This window comes from Eschrichtius robustus, chromosome 12, assembly GCF_028021215.1.
Source record: "Eschrichtius robustus isolate mEscRob2 chromosome 12, mEscRob2.pri, whole genome shotgun sequence".
In the NCBI taxonomy this organism is placed as follows: Eukaryota; Metazoa; Chordata; class Mammalia; order Artiodactyla; family Eschrichtiidae; genus Eschrichtius; species Eschrichtius robustus.
The window spans coordinates 31,736,867-31,754,142 of record NC_090835.1 but is presented as its reverse complement, the minus strand read 5'-3'; the positions used below and the strand labels follow the sequence as shown (position 1 = coordinate 31,754,142).

General features: G+C 38.3%; 1 protein-coding gene across 38 annotated transcripts in view; it reads left to right on the top strand.

Annotated features, from left to right (window-relative positions):
• The window catches only part of SLMAP (sarcolemma associated protein), a 149,499-nt gene that overhangs the window by 39,443 nt on the left and 92,780 nt on the right, over window positions 1–17,276 (top strand). The gene's annotated exons all lie outside the window — the stretch shown is intronic.

Below are 17,276 nucleotides of genomic sequence, written 5' to 3'. Positions count from 1 at the left end.
CATACTATATGCAGTCACTTGTGTCTGGCTTCTTTCCGTTAGCATTATGTTTTTGAGGTTCATCTATTTTATAGAATGTATCAGTAGTTCATTCACTTTATTGCTGATATATCTTATTTATTCAGTGGTTGATGGATATTTGGATGGCCTCCAACTTTTGGTTACTATGAACAGCGCTGCTAGGAACATTTGTGTACAGTACTTTGTGTCTTTTATTTCTCTTGGCTAGATACCTAGGTGTAGAATTGCTTGGAACCCATTACATTTTATATCATTACTTAGCCACAAAAAAGGTTTCTTTTAAAGAAAGGATGATAGCACTGTATTTGAGAAGAAACATAAATAAATGATATAAAAGAGTTAAACTGGAATGATTGGATCAGGCAAGTGAAAAGTTCTAAGACATGCAGTATGACTGTATAATAATGGAAACCCCTTCAGGATTTATTGGTACATGAGCAACTGCTAGAGCCTAAAACCAAGTGAAGGCAAAAAAAAAAAAAAAATTAATGAATATCTAAATAAACATTGATAACTACTTTGGTTCCATGAAAAATGAGAAAAATGGAAATAGAACGTCATTTGCATTAATTATGACAGAAAAATGAGTATATATAACACACAAAATGTCCTTTGCAATATAAAAGAAGGTCAACAAGATTTTTGTAGGTAGACCAAAGAACTATGCAGTCAGTTCGTTCAAGGTGAGTATATGTAGTAAACAAGCAGACATCCTTGCTAGTAACCACAGAAATAAATATCTTACAAGATGGTTGTTATATTAAATTAGCAAAATCAAAATATGTAGTGCTAGAAAGGTTGTGATAGTGACGTTAGCTTTGTGTTTTGGTCTAGTCCACATGCAAAGCAATGGGGCAGAGCTTGTCCACATCTGTGGAGTAGTAAGATTCTGGGGTAACCTCTGTTTTAGCTTCTTTGAATGTAATTAACATATTTTAATAGTAAATTAATAAGGGAAGAAATAAACCAAAAGATAACAGCTACAGATTTCTCCCATGTGCTGAAGTCCAGTCTGGTCGTGCTTTTCTCTCTCTGCTCTCTCTTTGACTCACCTAAACTCTAGAGGCACTAACCCAACTCAACTTTTTTTCTCTCTGGCCTGGAGAGCTGCATGTGATCTGAATCCTGCTTTTCCAGCTTTCGCTAAATCCTGGATCCAGTTGTTCTTTAATCCTATGACTCACACCTTGAGAGTCACCCCCACCCCACTCCAAGAAAATGCTTTTAACTTTCTAATAGCGAGTAATAATTCTGTCACATCTTTTCTATGCTTTAATGATTTTGTGTTAGGTGCTCATATGAAAATACGCTTCCGGTTGATTTTCTTTTTTTTAAAGTTCTTTGCAGAGTTCTTCTGTATGGGTGGGACCAAACACTTATGAGTCACTCCCAGTTAGTACAGTACAGCCATCCAAGAGTAAGTGATTTTTCAGTGTGACAAATTGTCTGCCAAAAAATTGTAAAGTAGAGCTAAAATCAAGAAACGGAAATTGATTCTTGCTCTGTTTATTTCCCCCTGTATCTTCAAGTTATCTTTTTTCTTCCAGTGTCAAAAATTCTTTCCATTCCTGACAAATTTTTACTGTATTGGTAATATTTTTCCCTAAGTACTAGCATTATAGGTTTTTACATCATCCATACTTAAATACTTTTCCTTGTTATATAAGGCTATGAGATTTATTGTTAGTTGAGTTTATGTAAAGTCGTGGGTGAAGTATTATGTAACAATGAAGAAGTCAGGTATGATAAAAAGTAAAAATTTTCCTATTCATTTTATTATACTTGACAACAATTTTTGGTTTATTAAGAAATACATCACCAATTTTCTTTGTATAGAGCAACCACAAATACTCTTCTACTAAAACTGTAAATACTCTTCTACAAGAGGTAGTGGTGCAACTGTATTTAGTTCCTTTAGTCTTTTCCACTCAGATTGGCTTGACTACTTAGGGACCTCAGGAAGAGATGGCCTGTAGATTCTACTAATTTTTGAAAAATTAATACAACAGAATTGGAAAGTCCAGACTGTTAACGTGATTTGACTTGATTTCTGATCCCCGCCAGTGTATTCAGGTCACTACACCATCTCTTTTTAAACTGGTAAAGGTGTTAGTCCTTGGCTGGTTCCCTGGCCTCTTGGTTATTTCTTTTCCTGATTTTTTCTGTAGCTTTTTGACTGTTTTGTCTGAAATTCCTTCAAGCATATTCTCCACTAACTCTCCATAAAGTGTTAGTGTTCTTAAAAGTTCAATCATTGTTTTCCTCGTAAATGTTACTTTTGGATCATCTCCTATAGTACAATAATTTTAATTACCTCTCAAATGCCTCTCAGATATCTTGAGCTCTAAGGTCTGAGTTTTCTACCCACTGCCTGCTTACATTTATTCACTTGAATGTCCTATAGAGACTCTAAAAACAATATACCCCAAATTGAAATGAATCCTTCACCACCCCCTCCCCAGTATTTCCAAATACAGGTAATGGCCTTATCATCTCAGTAGCTCATACTAGAAACTGCTGCTTTCAACACTGAGCACTTAAGATCTGTCACTAAGCCCCTTTCACTGCTTCTAACACTGTCCAGTTTAGGACCTTGTTATTTCTTTATTTCAATAACTGTAACTGGTCTCCCTGCCTTCAGTCTAGTACCCCTCAAGCTATTCCCTCCCTGAGTGAAATGTCAGTTTGATCTTAGTATTTACCTATCTAAACCCTATAGTGGCAAGTCCCCTATCATCTATATCATAAAGGTTGTACTGCTTGATACGTCTTAAAAGGCTTGGTGACTGCTCACCTCTCCAGCATGACTTCCTGTCATTCTCAGTCTTGTGCTTCACATGCCACCCCCCCCACTAAGTTGTTTCTCACCTCTGTTTGCTCATGCTGTTTCAGTCCCCTCCCTTCTCATCCTGATTCACTCTTAATCAGCCTTCATGACTCAGCGTGGGACAGTTCCATCAGAAGCCTTTTCTGAATCCTCAGGATTGGGCCAAGTACCCTTCCTCTTAACTGGATTATTCTTGTTAGTATATGAAACAGTGTAATTTTTCTCATATTAAAAAATATTATCTTGACCCCACTTTACTTTCTGGCTACTGCCCATATCTTTGCTTCCCTTTAGGGCAGAACTCCTTAAAAGATTTGTCTGTATGTACACTTTCTCATTCCCCTCCATCCATTTTCTCTTGAATCACTCTGGTGAGGCTTTCATTGTCCACTACATCCACAATTCTTGTCAGGGTCATCAGTGGCTTCCAGGTTGCTATTTCCGTTGGTCAGTTCTTGTTCCTAATCTTCCTTGATTTTTCAGCATCATTTGACATAGTTGATCTCTTCCATGTTCTTGGAAACATCATTCACAATGGCTTCCAGGACACAACACTTTACTTCACTGGCCATCTTTGAAATTTCCTTTGCTTGGTCTTCATCTCCCTGACCTATAAACTTTGGACTGCTTCAAGACTCTGTCCTTGGTCCTCTTGTCTATCTGTACTTGCTTTCTCAATGATTTCATTCTGTTTCTTAACTTTCAGTTCTTTGTATATGCTGATGACAACCACATTTTTATCTCAAGCCCAGACTTTCTCCCTGGACTCTAGGTTCATATCCAGCTGCCTTTTTGACATTTTCACCTGATATCTAACATACACCTCAAATTTAATATGTCCAAAGCTGAACTCCTGATACCTCCCTAACCTCAATAAAAAACCTTCCCACATTCAGCCCTTCCAGTTCACGTGGGGGCAGTTACAGTTGACCCTTAAACAACATGGGTTTGAACTGCATGGGTCCAGTTATATGCAGATTTTTTTCAGTAGTAAATACTACAGTGCTACACGATCCGAGGTTGGTTGCATTCCTGGATATGGAACTGCAGATACAGAGGGCCAGCTATAAGTTAAAAGTTATATGGGAGTTTTCAACTCCATGGAGGATTGGTGTCCCTAACCCCAGTGTTGTTCAAGGGTCACTTGTATATCCTTCTAAGTTGCTTGGGTCAAAAACTTTGGTATCCTTCTTGACTCCTTTTTTTCATATTTTACATCCAGTCTGTCAGTAAATCTTGTGCTGTACAAATATTATCATTTTGTGTGTGTGTTGTGTAAAAAGTTAATGTTATGCTTTTCCAGTTTTATAGCACTGTTTTATTTTAAGGGCAGGGATCCTGAAGACCATATTTATACCAGATGCCTTGATTTGATTCCCCCCTCTCCCCCCGCCGCCCCATAAAGAACTCTGGTGGGTTGCTGAAGCTCTTCCATTCAGAACTGAGTCCTGTAATCTGAAAGAACAAAGAGCAAGTGAGCTGTTAACCCTCTTAAGTACCTTTCATAAGTCAGTGATTTTACTTCTGAAGTCTGTTCTTGTGTCAAGGAGATGACTAGTTTATTAACCCTTTTGAATTTATTGAACTTTTCCCTTCTTTGATCTCCCTTGATGTTTACCTGCTTTTTTTTTCCTGGCAAATTCTGTTTTTCTGTGTTTTTCTCTCTTTGTGTAGTTATATTTTTCTATTTGGGGGTTTGTTTTGTTTGTTTCTTCTTTTCATCTTCTTTCCACTTTCTTCCATCAAATGATGATAATGCGGAATTGAAGATTTGTTAGCCTTATTGAATAAAGTTTTATATCTTTTTTAATATTAAAGTTTAACTCTAAGATTTCTTTTTTGTGGAGATAAGCACTGTGAATAGTTTGTATACATTCTTTCAGATTTTTGTTTTCTAATGGTATATAAGCATATATCATTCTTTTTTTTTAAGATGAATCTCAATTTCAGGATATTTTATTTTATTATTTTATTTTTTTGGCTGTGTCGGGTCTTAGTTGCGGCACACAGGATCTCTTTTGAGGCACGCGGGATCTGTTGTTGCACTGCTTGGGCTTCTCTCTAGTTGTGGCGTGCAGGTTTTCTCTCTCTAATTGTGGCACACGGGCTCCAGGGCGCCTGGGCTCTGTAGTTTGTAGCACGTGGGCTCTCTCCTTGAGGTGCGCAAGCTCAGTAGCTGTGGCGCGTGGGCTTAGTTGCCCCATGGCATGTGGGATCTTTGTTCCCCGACCAGGGATCGAACCCGCATCCCCTGCATTGTAAGGCGGATTCTTTACCACTGGACCACCAGGGAAGTCCCTATCATTCTTTTTATAAAAGAGATCACTGTATGTCTTGATATATTTTAATGGTACCCATACCATTACATTATTTTTGATGATTATGATGTCTGATATTTAATCAGACAGGCAGTTTGGCTGGGCATTAGTAGTTTCCAGTTTTTAACTTCTATTAACATTGCTTCGGTACATACTTATGCATTTGCCATTGTACATGTGTGCATTTCATTGTTTCTATAGGTTAGATTCCTGGATGTGGAATTGCTCGGTAAAAGAATATAAGCATTTAAAATTTTAATAGGTGTTGCTGAATCATTTTCCAAAATGGGTGTAGCAGTTTACACTCTTATGCCCAGTGTACATATGCCCAGTATGTGAGAGAGCTGTTTCTCCACATTTTTATTTTGCCAGAGCCAGGTATCACTATTCTTAATCTTTGCCAAACTGATATTGACCACTTTGATAATTGCCCATCTTCCTGAGCTTTTTGGTCTCTTGAAAGTTTTGGAGTTAGATACTTGTTTGCCCCTTCCCATACATGTCTCTTTCTCTCTCTCTTTTTTTTTTTAAACAGAAAATTCAAATAGTATAGGAAGGTGTAATGGGAAAACCTCTGCCCTGCCCTAGTAATTTATATGCTACTAGGTGTCCTAAGGAGCATTTTGAGTTTTGAACTGAGTGAGTTAATGCTTCTGTGAACATTATTCCATGACTTCACTGGATTTCCAACCCTGTCACTCACTCAGGGCCAGGAGTATAGTAGGGCTCTGGTTTAGAAATGGAATTATATGACATCTGTTAAATATCACTTGCTTAATTTATTCAGAAGCTAGTTCACACTGTCAAGTGAGCTGTAGATTGCTAATCTGTGCTATATATTCTGAGTGTATTTACATATATCTCAGGGTAGTAATTTCCTTTTGATATAACTTTGATTAGGGAATTCCCTGATCCATATTGTGATGTGTGTTTCATATTTTTTATAAATGGTTTTCAGTCTGTGCTGTGAGACAGAGATTTAGCTACTTCTTTGCACAGGTTGTGGTTATTTATGGTAATATTCATGTGTAATGGGGCAATGGCATGCTATTTTTAACATCTGTATGTGTTAGAGTTCAGCTGTTACTGATTTATTTATATCTCTATCAGCTGTTTACTGTTTAAGTAATTAACTGGTAAATTATTTTTAAGAACCTTAGCTTAGGGCTTCCCTGGTGGCGCAGTGGTTGAGAATCTGCCTGCCAATGCAGGGGACACGGGTTCGAGCCCTGGTCTGGGAAGATCCCACATGCCGCGGAGCAACTAGGCCCGTGAGCCACAACTACTGAGCCTGCGCATCTGGAGCCTGTGCTCCGCAACAAGAGGGGCCACGACAGTGAGAGGCCCGCGCACCGCAATGAAGAGTGGCCCCCGCTCACCGCAACTGGAGAAAGCCCTCGCACAGAAACGAAGACCCAACACAGCCAAAAATAAATAAATAAATAAATAAATTTAAAAAAAAAGAACCTTAGCTTAAGAAAGGTTATAAGGAAAAGGCATAAAGGAAAGTCTTGCATCAGTTCTCTGACTGAAGAAAGTCACAGTGGTTACACGTTTATGCATATTCTGTGAATTTAGTAATAATAGCTGCCATTTGTTTAGCAGTTACTATGTACAAATGCTGTGCTAAATACCTTACATGCTTAACATCATTTAACCTTTACAACAAACACTCAGAGGTATGTACTGATATTATCCCCAATTTATAAATAGGGATTTATAAATAACCCTTTATAACTAAAGGGATGCTCAGAGAGGTTAAATAACATGCTCAAGGTCACACAGTATGTCAGAAGGTGATGGAGCTGGAATTCAAACCTTTAACGTATGCTCTGTTCCATATAGCATATTGCTATTTGGATGTAATACAGTTTGGCCTATCCTATGGTAAATCAAAACTTTATAGCTTCCATTCTAAAGTATGAATTATTTCATTTACTTGAAATGTATTTTAAAACATCATTTGTGGGCTTCCCTGGTGGCGCAGTGGTTGAGAGTCTGCCTGCCAATGCAGGGGATACGGGTTCGAGCCCTGGTCTGGGAGGATCCCACATGCCGCGGAGCAACTAGGCCTGTGAGCCACAGCTACTGGAGCGCGTCTGGAGCCTGTGCTCCCCAACAAGAGAGGCCGCAATAGTAAGAGGACCGCGCACCGCGGTGAAGAGTGGCCCCCGCTTGCTGCAAGTAGAGAAAGCCCTCGCACAGAAACGAAGACCCAACACAGCCAAAAATAAATAAATTTAAAAAAAAAAAGTTACTCATGTTCTTAAAAAAAAACAAACAAAACATCATTTGTTACTTGTGCCTATTGGAACTTTCTGACAGGGAATAAATGTTATAGTTTTAAAAAGATGGAATTGTAATGCTGTTCAGAGTATGATTTGGACATAAAGGGTTGGGAGTTAGAGGCTTAACCTGGAATAAAGCCTTGAGTCTCTGGTTTAGGTGTAATATTATTTAGTGAGAATTGTTATCTGAACGAGAAATCTCATTTGTTGAGATATTTAAACTGGGGCTTCAGAAAGAAAAGGAGGCTTTTAACAAGTAAAGAGTGTGGGTGGGTGGAAGCAAGGGCTTTTCGGGTCCAAGCACAACGTAAGCAAGAATCATACCTGGGGCTTGTGTAGGGAATTGCTAGTAGTTAAGCAAGGATAGAATGGATGGTACTTTTAGGAAAAGTGGAAAATCCAGTTTGATAGGGTGATTGAGGTCATTATGAAAGATTTTGAAAGTTATCAGAGCTCTCAGATTTAATTTTGAAGGCAAAGGGTCAACAGCCATTTTACAAAGGGAAACAAAATGGTCAGGTTTGTATTTTAGGAAATAAATCTAGCATCAGTGTAGAGGGTGAAGAGTGTGGAATCATAGCCATTGTCTTTGCAAATGTTATGGGCCTGAGTTAGAGGAACAGTAATGGGGAGGGAAAGGCAGTGTGGAATTGAGAGATTATTCTGAATCAGAATTCCTAGGAATTGGTGACATTGAATGCCCTATGGTGTTATTGACATTATTACTACTGATAGTATTTGTTGTTATTACTGTTTTGCATCTGCTCTAAGTGACTTTGGAAAGTCACATATTCTATTTTTAGTGGCTGATGGCTGAATTCCTATTCACAGGTGCTAGGAAATGGTGGGTAAATGATGGAATGAGTCAGGGCTATAAATATCACACTCACGAAATATTTATTTAAAATACTTGTGTGGGGCTTCCCTGGTGGCGCAGTGGTTAAGAATCCACCTGCTAATGCAGGGGACACGGGTTCGAGCCCTGGTCTGGGAAGATCCCACATGCCGCGGAATAACTACGCCCGTGTGCCAGAACTACTGAAGCCAGTGCACCTGGAGCCCGTGCCCTGCTGCATCAAGAGAAGCCACCACAACGAGAAGCCTGCGCACCGCAACGAAGAGTAGCCCCCGCTCACTGCAACTAGAGGAAGACCGCGCGCAGCAACGCAGACCCAACGTAGCCAAAAATAAATAAATAAAATAAATTTATTTAAAAAAATAAAATACTTGTTTGATGCCTGTTCAGCAGGCATTTTGTTAAGGGCTAGGGATGTCACTGAGATAAAGGGATATAACTTATCTTGATCTTCAAGGGATTTACCATGGTCATGAGGTGTCTAATAGACCTTATTTGCCATTCTTACTTTCTGTGTAATCTTTGGGCATATAATTTAGCTTCTTACCCTGTCTGTTCATGTGGGCTACTACTTATTTCATAGTATTCTGAAGTTTAGATAAGGTTATGTGTATAAAGTGCCTAGCATAGTCCCTGGCATATGCTTGTTCCCTTTTAATCTGCCATGGACATGGAAGCTGGGAAACTCAAATTTATTAGGATTGTATGTCAAATAGGTGGTAGAAGGTAGTGAAGGCATTTCTGAAAGAAATTTTAAAAGTTCACTTTTCGTGATAATTTGGCATCATAAGGCCTGATTGCTGTTTTATGATTTTATTGTGACCGTAGAGAGGTTACTTAGATAGGTTGCTTGTGTTTCAGCCTCAACCTGCGGATCTATCAAATGAACAAAATCATTCCTAATTCATGTGATGGTTGGTAGAAACATTAGAGATAGTAGATGTGAAATGACCAGACAGACATAAGTAGCATAGCAGAATAGTTGAGATTAAAAAGTTTAAAATGTACATCTCTCCCCATTACTACCTTTGGCAGTTTACTTAACCTATTTTGGTCCTAATTTCTTTATCTGTGGTATAGGGATAATAAAACATCTACCTCATAGGACTGTTTTAAAGAGTAAGTGGAAAAATGCATGGAAAGTAGTTTATCCAAGCATATGGTAAGAACTCAAAAACTTGTGATTATTGTAAATTATGTGGTATCTTTTTGACACTGTTGAACAATTAACTCTTCTTTGGCTTTGCTCTGTGTTTAAAATTTCTGTATACATAGGTGAATTCTGGGTATAAGTGATGTTGCGTTTCATGGTAGTAAAAGAAATCAACAACGCTTTTAAAAGAAAAACTTCCCAGCAGCTTCACCTTTGGCCCTTAAAACCTTGGAGGGGCTTCCCTGGTGGCGCAGTGGTTGAGAATCTGCCTGCCAATGCAGGGGACACGGGTTCGAGCCCTGGTCTGGGAAGATCCCACATGTCGCAGAGCAACTAGGCCCGTGAGCCACAATTACTGAGCCTGCGCGTCTGGAGCCTGTGCTCCGCAACAAGAGAGGCCACGATAGTGAGAGGCCCGCGCACCGCGATGAAGAGTGGCCCCCACTTGCTACAAGTAGAGAAAGCCCTCGCACAGAAATGAAGACCCAACACAGCCATAAATAAATAAATAAATACCCCCCCCCCCAAAAAAAAAAAAAAACCTTGGAAAAATGTTTAAGACCTTGTGTTTAAGCGGTAGATGGAGGTGGAATTTGAATGTGATACTTTCTGTTACTAAATTTCTGTTCAAAATTAAAAAGGAATTAGTGACTTAATTGGGGGCATTACCTACTCATCCTGAGAAACAGTGGATGTCGTGAGAGATATTGGGAAATGTCATGAGAGATATTGGGAATAGACTATGTTTTGAATATCTGAATCATGTGGGGGGCAGAAAAATGGGAGCCTCTGCACTATACTCAACCCCGTAAGGGGTTTATTTTCTTTGGTCCCAATAGTCATTTCCCATTGTTTCATAAATTTCATCATTATTATTTCTATATATTCACTTATAGTCCTCAGTAACTGTTTCCTTTTCTCTTTCAAAGTAGAAGTATTATAATTTTTAAAGAACTCCCCTATGGATGTGTGAATTGTCAAAGCCTTGAGGAGATAAATCTCTTGAAGAATTAACTGTCACTAAAAACAGGGAGACGTGAGTAAAGAACAAGTTGTCTTAAACATTAAAATTATATGCCAACCTGAGTGGTTATGCTTAAAGAATAGAAAAGGCCATCATAGTCATTTTGATTACTTTATTAAGCATTTTAAAAAGCTATGAATGTTCTTTTGGGGGGCAGATGTACTATTTGTGTCTTTTAACATTTCCATTTTGTTTGTTTGCCAAATAGACTGTTTCATGTGTGGGCAGTTTTTGTTTTTGTTTTCTTAAATAAGATCTAGATTCCTGTTTTGCCAATTTTGCTAATCTTTAATGGAAAAAAATTAATTTCTCCTTCTCCCCTACCTCCTAGTGACTGTATAAATCAATACCAACTGTCCTTAGATTTAGCCCATAGTGTGCATTATTAAACAATATGTAGGGCTACATCCTTTAAATATAGTGACCTTGTTCTGTATTTCCCACAAATGTGATCACAGTGATTTCCTTTTGTGGCAAACAAGACTTAATTCTATGGGTGAGGTTTTTTAACTATCAGAGGTAAAGAATGGAGGTGCAATTATTTTATTGTTTTTTCAGCTGATCTCAGGATGGTTTAAGCTAACATTTTGTGAGGAAAATAATGATCTATAAATTATTGTCAGAGTATTGTGTATTTAAAATATCACAATATCCCCTTGCTCTATCCTTAATATGCTAAAATATGTGGTATTTTAATAAATACATGTTTATTTTAGGTGTTGACATTAAAATTTTAACGTTTGAGGTTAAGACCTCTTGGGGTCTAAAAGATTGAGTTTGAGATCAGTATCTGTTCTTTAATTACCTCAGTAGGAGCTTCAAAGACAAAGAAGAATGCATCTTGCTGTGATTAACACACCATGAGAGGAGAAAATAATCAGGATTTGCCTGTCAACCCATCAGTTTTCGGTTATAGGAAATAGGTTAATCTCTTCCAAATTGGAATTTGGTACAGGCTTTCAGTAGCGTCACCTCTCAGAACTGTAATGTTCTGATAATATGTTTATTTTGCATCTTGCTGAGATTCAGAAATCTAATTTACTTTGTCTTGAGGTCTCAGTGAAGGGTTGTCACAATTTTGTTTGCATATTTTAGAAGGGTGTAATCATTCTGTGTTTTATATGTTTTGTAATGTTCTCATTAAATTAAAAAAATTTCTTCTCCCCATCTTCTCTACTTGTGTTCTTCATAATCGTATCTCTGTTCCTATGTAGAGAGATAGAAATACTTTTGCTTTCTCTTTCTATTATGGACTGGCTCCACAAGAAAGAATTACTTTACAACAAATGTGTCTGGGATGTCACTTGGAGATGGAAAATGTCCTGGCAATTTCATAACATTTGTAAGACCTTTGGGTATATATTGACAAGTTCATTCTAGTTTACCTGTGAGATTTTATTTTGGTGAGAACATTTTACCACTTTTCTATGTGTTTCCCTACGGCATGTGAATAAAACTTTTATTTCCCCCTTCAGTGGCACAACTTAAAAATTCCAGCCTCTGAAATATGTGGTGCTTTGCTAGTCAGGAAGCCAGGAAGGTTATATAAACAATTCCATATTGAACATGCATATAAACTAAGTTTGTGTACTCTAAGAAATAACTAAATTGCTGGTGGCAAAAACGTACAAGTTATGGATCTCCCTATTTCTAGTGACTCCCACTGCAGTTCATCCTACACACAGCTGCTAGATTATCAGAGCTGTTGGAATCATCTCCCTAAAACAGTATTTTCATCAAATCCTTTAGTAGTAGCTTCTGTCTTAAGAAATCTCAACTCCTAAGTGCAGTGCTCAGGCCCTCTCTTTATAGCTTCACTCTGTTTTATATTTCCCCATTTCTTCCTTTGTTTGTTTTTGGTTACCCTCTAGGGCTGGGCCTTAACTATATACAAATATACTGTAATACTTGTTCCTCCTCCATCTCCTCCTTCTCCTTGCCTTTCATTCAGATCACCTCTCTTACTCTTAAGTGTCTTGTTAGCAACTGACTGTGCCTAACTTTATTAATCCTAATCCTGCCTCTCAGGATTTTGGTACTTAATGCATACTCTCTTAATTTATTCTCAGTGTAGAGTTGCTCCACATTTGATTTTATGGATGTGCAATCTCTCCAGACAGGTGCCAAGTAAACGTTATAGATTAAATGATTTACCTTAATAGTGGAGTTAGAGTTGAAATTGGCTCTTCCTATTCTGATTGCTTCAGGAAAACTTCATAAACAAAGTGGGATTTCATAACTTTGGACTCAAAGACCAGAGACTGTTTAGTCTACGTAGGAGAGAAGGAAGGCGTTGTAGAGGTTTTGAAGGAATAACAATGTCAAATCTGTACTATCTGTGAGACCATGGCAATCTACTTAATATACCTGAGCCTCAGTTTCTTAATCTAGAAAATGGACATGGTAATAGCTACTTGGTAGGATTGTTGTGAAGATCAGAAGTGCTTGTGCATAGCAGGCAGTCAATAAATGGTAGCTGTTATTATAGATTAGGGACTTGGGGAGTGACGCCATAAAAAATAATGGAGGAGGGAGCTCCAAACATTGGTTTTCTTCACCAGGATGACTGTTAAGCTAGCATGAACTGTCTGAAGCAATTATTTTGGAACTCTGGAGTCTAAGCAAACACTTGCAGCATCCAGGGGAGTGCTTAATGAAGAAGAGGGTGATAAATTTCTGAGAATTTCAGTGTTATGCACAGTGGCTACCATTTCCATCCCCTAGCCTTGTGGCGGGTAACTGTGGGTATGGTGGCCCATGATTCCTGGTGTGAGTTTGCTTGTCTTTCAAAAACTGGGGTTGTATGTTTTTGTCACTGCTTTTTATTGCTGAGGGCCTGGCACAGAGGCTGGCCATTGTTTCAAACCCCACAGACTAGAACGGCTTCTCTGGCATCTGCCAAAGGGATTAAAGAGACAAAACACACCCTTCCTGCCTTTTCTTATTGGATCCTGACATTTAAGGGAATCTGTGTTAGGTCACTGGATGACCATGGAGATGACAAAACAGAGACTTCAGTGATGATACACGACAAAGAATATAGTCTTTGCAAAAAATAGTTTGGAAAAGTCAGTAAATAAACTGATGACTGCAGCCTTCATCAAGTAACAACAGCAATCCCTAGGGTGAGGAGAGAACCTGATTTCTGTAGTTACCACATTACAGTATTCAAGATGTCCAATTCCCAAAAAAAATTACAAAGCATGTAAAGAAATAGAAAATTATGGCCCATTCACAGGAAAAAAAAAAGAAATTGACAAAAGGCATCCCTGAGGAAGCCCAGACATTGGACTTACTAGACAAAGACTTTTTAAATTAACCGTTTTTAATATGCTCAAAATGCTGAAGGAAAGAAACCATGGACAAATTAAAGAAAAACAGGAGAACAATGTGTGAATAAGTGTGGAAGATCAGTATAGAGATAGAAGTTGTAAAAGTATGAATACAATAGCTGAAATAAAAATTCAGTGGAAGATTCAGTGACAGATCTGAGTAGGCGGAAGGAGTCAAACTTGAAGATAGGGCAATTGAAATTACTCTGTCTGAGGACTAGAAAGAAAAAAGACGAAGAAAAATGAACAGTACCTAAGGGACCTATGAGACACCATCAAGTGTACCAACATATGCATTTTGGAAATCCCAGAAGAGAGTAAGAAAGGGGCAGAAAAAAATTATTTGAAGAAATAATGGCTGAGGAGAACTTTACCGTTTTAGTTCTTACATTTAGGTCTCTGATCCACTTTGAGTTAATTTTTGTATATAGGGGGAGGAAGGGGTCCAACTTTTGCAAGTGGTTATCCAGTTGTCCCGTCACTATTTGTTGAGGAAACTGTTCTTTTCCTATTGGATGGACGCTGTTCTTCTTCTTCAAGATTGTTTTGCCTATTCAGGGTCCCTTGCAATTCCATGTACATTTGCGGATTGACTTTTCCATTTCTACAAAAAGGCGATTAGGATTCTGGTAGGGATTGCATTGACTCTGTAGACCACTTTTTTATTGACACCTTAATATTTAGTCTTCCAATCCATGAACACAGGATGTCCTTCTGTTTACAGGCATACCTTAGAGATATTGTGGGTTCAGTTCCAGACCACCACAATAAAGCAAATATCGCAATAAAGCGAGTCACACGAATTTTTTGGTTTCCCAGTGCATATAAAAGTTACATTTACACTATACTGTAGTCTATTAAGTGTGCAATAGCATTATGTCTAAAAAAAACAATGTACATACCTTAATTAAAAGAAATGCTGTTGGAAAAATGGCGCCAATAGATTTGTTTGACCCAGGGTTGCCACAGCAATTGTAAGAAATGAAATGTCTGTGAAGCACAGTAAAGTTAAGTGCAGTAAAACGAGCTATGCCTGTATTTGTCTTTAATTTCTTTCAGCAGTATTTTGTAGTTTTCATTGTACGAGTTTTTTACTTCTTTGGTTAAATTTATCCCTAAGTATTTTATTTAGATGCTATTATAAATTGAATTGCTTTCTTAATTTCCTTTTTGGATTGTTCATTGCTGATGTATACACACGACTGATTTTTCTGTGTTTTTCTTGTAAACTGCAACTTTGTTGAATTTGTTTGTTAGCTCTAATAGCTTTTTTCTGGGTTCTGTGGGATTTTCCATATAGAGAATCTTTTCATCTGTGAATAGACATAGTATACTTCTTCCTTTCCAATTTGGATGCCTTCTATTTCTTTTTCTTGTGTCTGGCTAGAACTTCAGTACAGTATTGTGTAGCAATGATGAAAAGTAGGCTTTCTTGCCATGTTCCTGATCTTAGGAAGAAAGCTTTCAGTCTTTCACCATTGAGTATTATGTTAGCTGTGGGTTTTTCATAAATGTCCTCTATCATGTTAAGGAAGTTCCTTTCAGTCCTAGCTTTCTGGGGTTTTTTTTGTTTTTTGTCTTGTTTTTTTTAATATCATGAAAGGGTGTTGGATTTTGTCAAATGCCTTTTCTACATCAATTGAGATGATCTTGTGGTTTCATTTTGTTTTTTTCCTTTTTTCTATTAATGTGGTATATTATATTGATTGACTTACGTTGAACCACTCTGGATAAATCCCACTTTTTCAGCAAGCCAAGCCACTGCTTTTCCAGCATGGGTGAGTTCTGAGTTAGGCTAAACAGAGGTGACAGCCTCTAGTCAGACCTTCAGGTAGCCCCCAGACACGTTAGAGTAGACGGACACAATAATTTGCAATTTAGGTTTGCTCTCTCTGGAACCAGGTAGCAGGGTCCCACAGTGGGAATTCAGGTTGATGTCTTCAAGGCTTCTGTTTTACAGGGGGAAGGGAGGGGACAACGGTGAGGAATACCATGAAGATTTCCCCCTTTTTTTTTTTTGGCTGTGTTGGGTCTTCGTTGCTGTGCGCAGGCTTTCTCTGGTTGTGGCAAGCAGGGGCTACTCTTCGTTCAGTGCGTGGGCTTCTCATTGCAGTGGCTTCTTGTTGCAGAGCACGGGCTCTAGGCTCATGGGCTTCAGTAGTTGTGGTGCGCGGGCTCAGTAGTTGTGGCTCCTGGGCTCTAGAGCACAGGCTCAGTAGTTGTGGCGCATGGGCTTAGTTGCTCCGTGGCATGTGGGATCCTCCTGGCCCAGGGATTGAACCCGTGTCCCCTGCACTGGCAGGCAGATTCTTAACTACTGCGCTACCAGGGAAGTCCCAAGATTTCCTACCATTTTTAAGTTGCCTTTTTCTTGATTCAGTGTTCACATGGTTGCTGTAAAACTTTGCTTTCCAAGGTTCTGATGAAGTTGGTTCTGACAGTTTCTGCTTGTTTTTTCAGCCTTTGTGTGGGGATGAGAGCTTGGAGCCGCCTACTCTGCCATTTTGCTGATTTCACTTTCTTCATTTTTTTTGATTCAAAAAAAATTTCCTTCTTTTTATTTCTTATTTCTCTTAAGGCATTTTTTGTTATATTTAGTTACTTGTGTCCTTTTAATTTTGTACTCATTCCTGAAATGACTTCCTTTTTTTCTATTTCTTTTTGAGTTCTTTCACCTTTCCCTGAGTTTTGTAGTTGTGATTTATATTTCTTTTTCGTGCCTTGAGTTATTTTCTTAATGTCTTTTAGCTTGTTCTGAAATAGTATAATTTTGATCTGTTCCCAAGGTATGTCTGTCATTATGTGTAGGGAATGTTATTTTGCTCTTTATTCTTTTTTTAAAAAAATAACTGTATGGCATGGGACATTGATATTTTTCTGTTGCTCATTTTTATGTGAAATTTGTTTTCCTGAACTTACAGAGGGGGGTCATGGTTCAGGATAAATTTTCTAATGTCACAGAGCTCCCTCTTCTGTTGTTTTTGTAAAATGTTTAAAAATATATGATGGCTTCCTTTCCCCTTTTCTACTTTTATCTGGGTCTTTTCTTTCCTTGTCTCTATTGTCCCTGCCCTGATCAATTTTGGTTCCACACCCAACAGCTTTCCCACAGTGTGGAGCCCTATCCTGGAAGGCAGCTTTGGTTGGTAGGTTGGTTTTAAGAATTTATATGACTCAGACTGCTCCAGCCTTTTTCAGAATCTACCTCATACTCACTTGTTAGTGGATTGGGCTGAACCTTTCCCATTTTCATCTTCTCTTCTCAAATTGGCTATCATATTGTCCAGTAAATATCTAGTGACTATTTTGAGGTTCTCAAGTCCCTCAAATCCCGCATTGTTTCCATATACATCCTCCTGCACAGATGCTGATTTCATGAAGGTCTTGTGACTGTTGATGGTTTTCCCCGCTTGTATTTTGAGGTTCATATGGATAATTTGTCACCAATTTTTGTTGC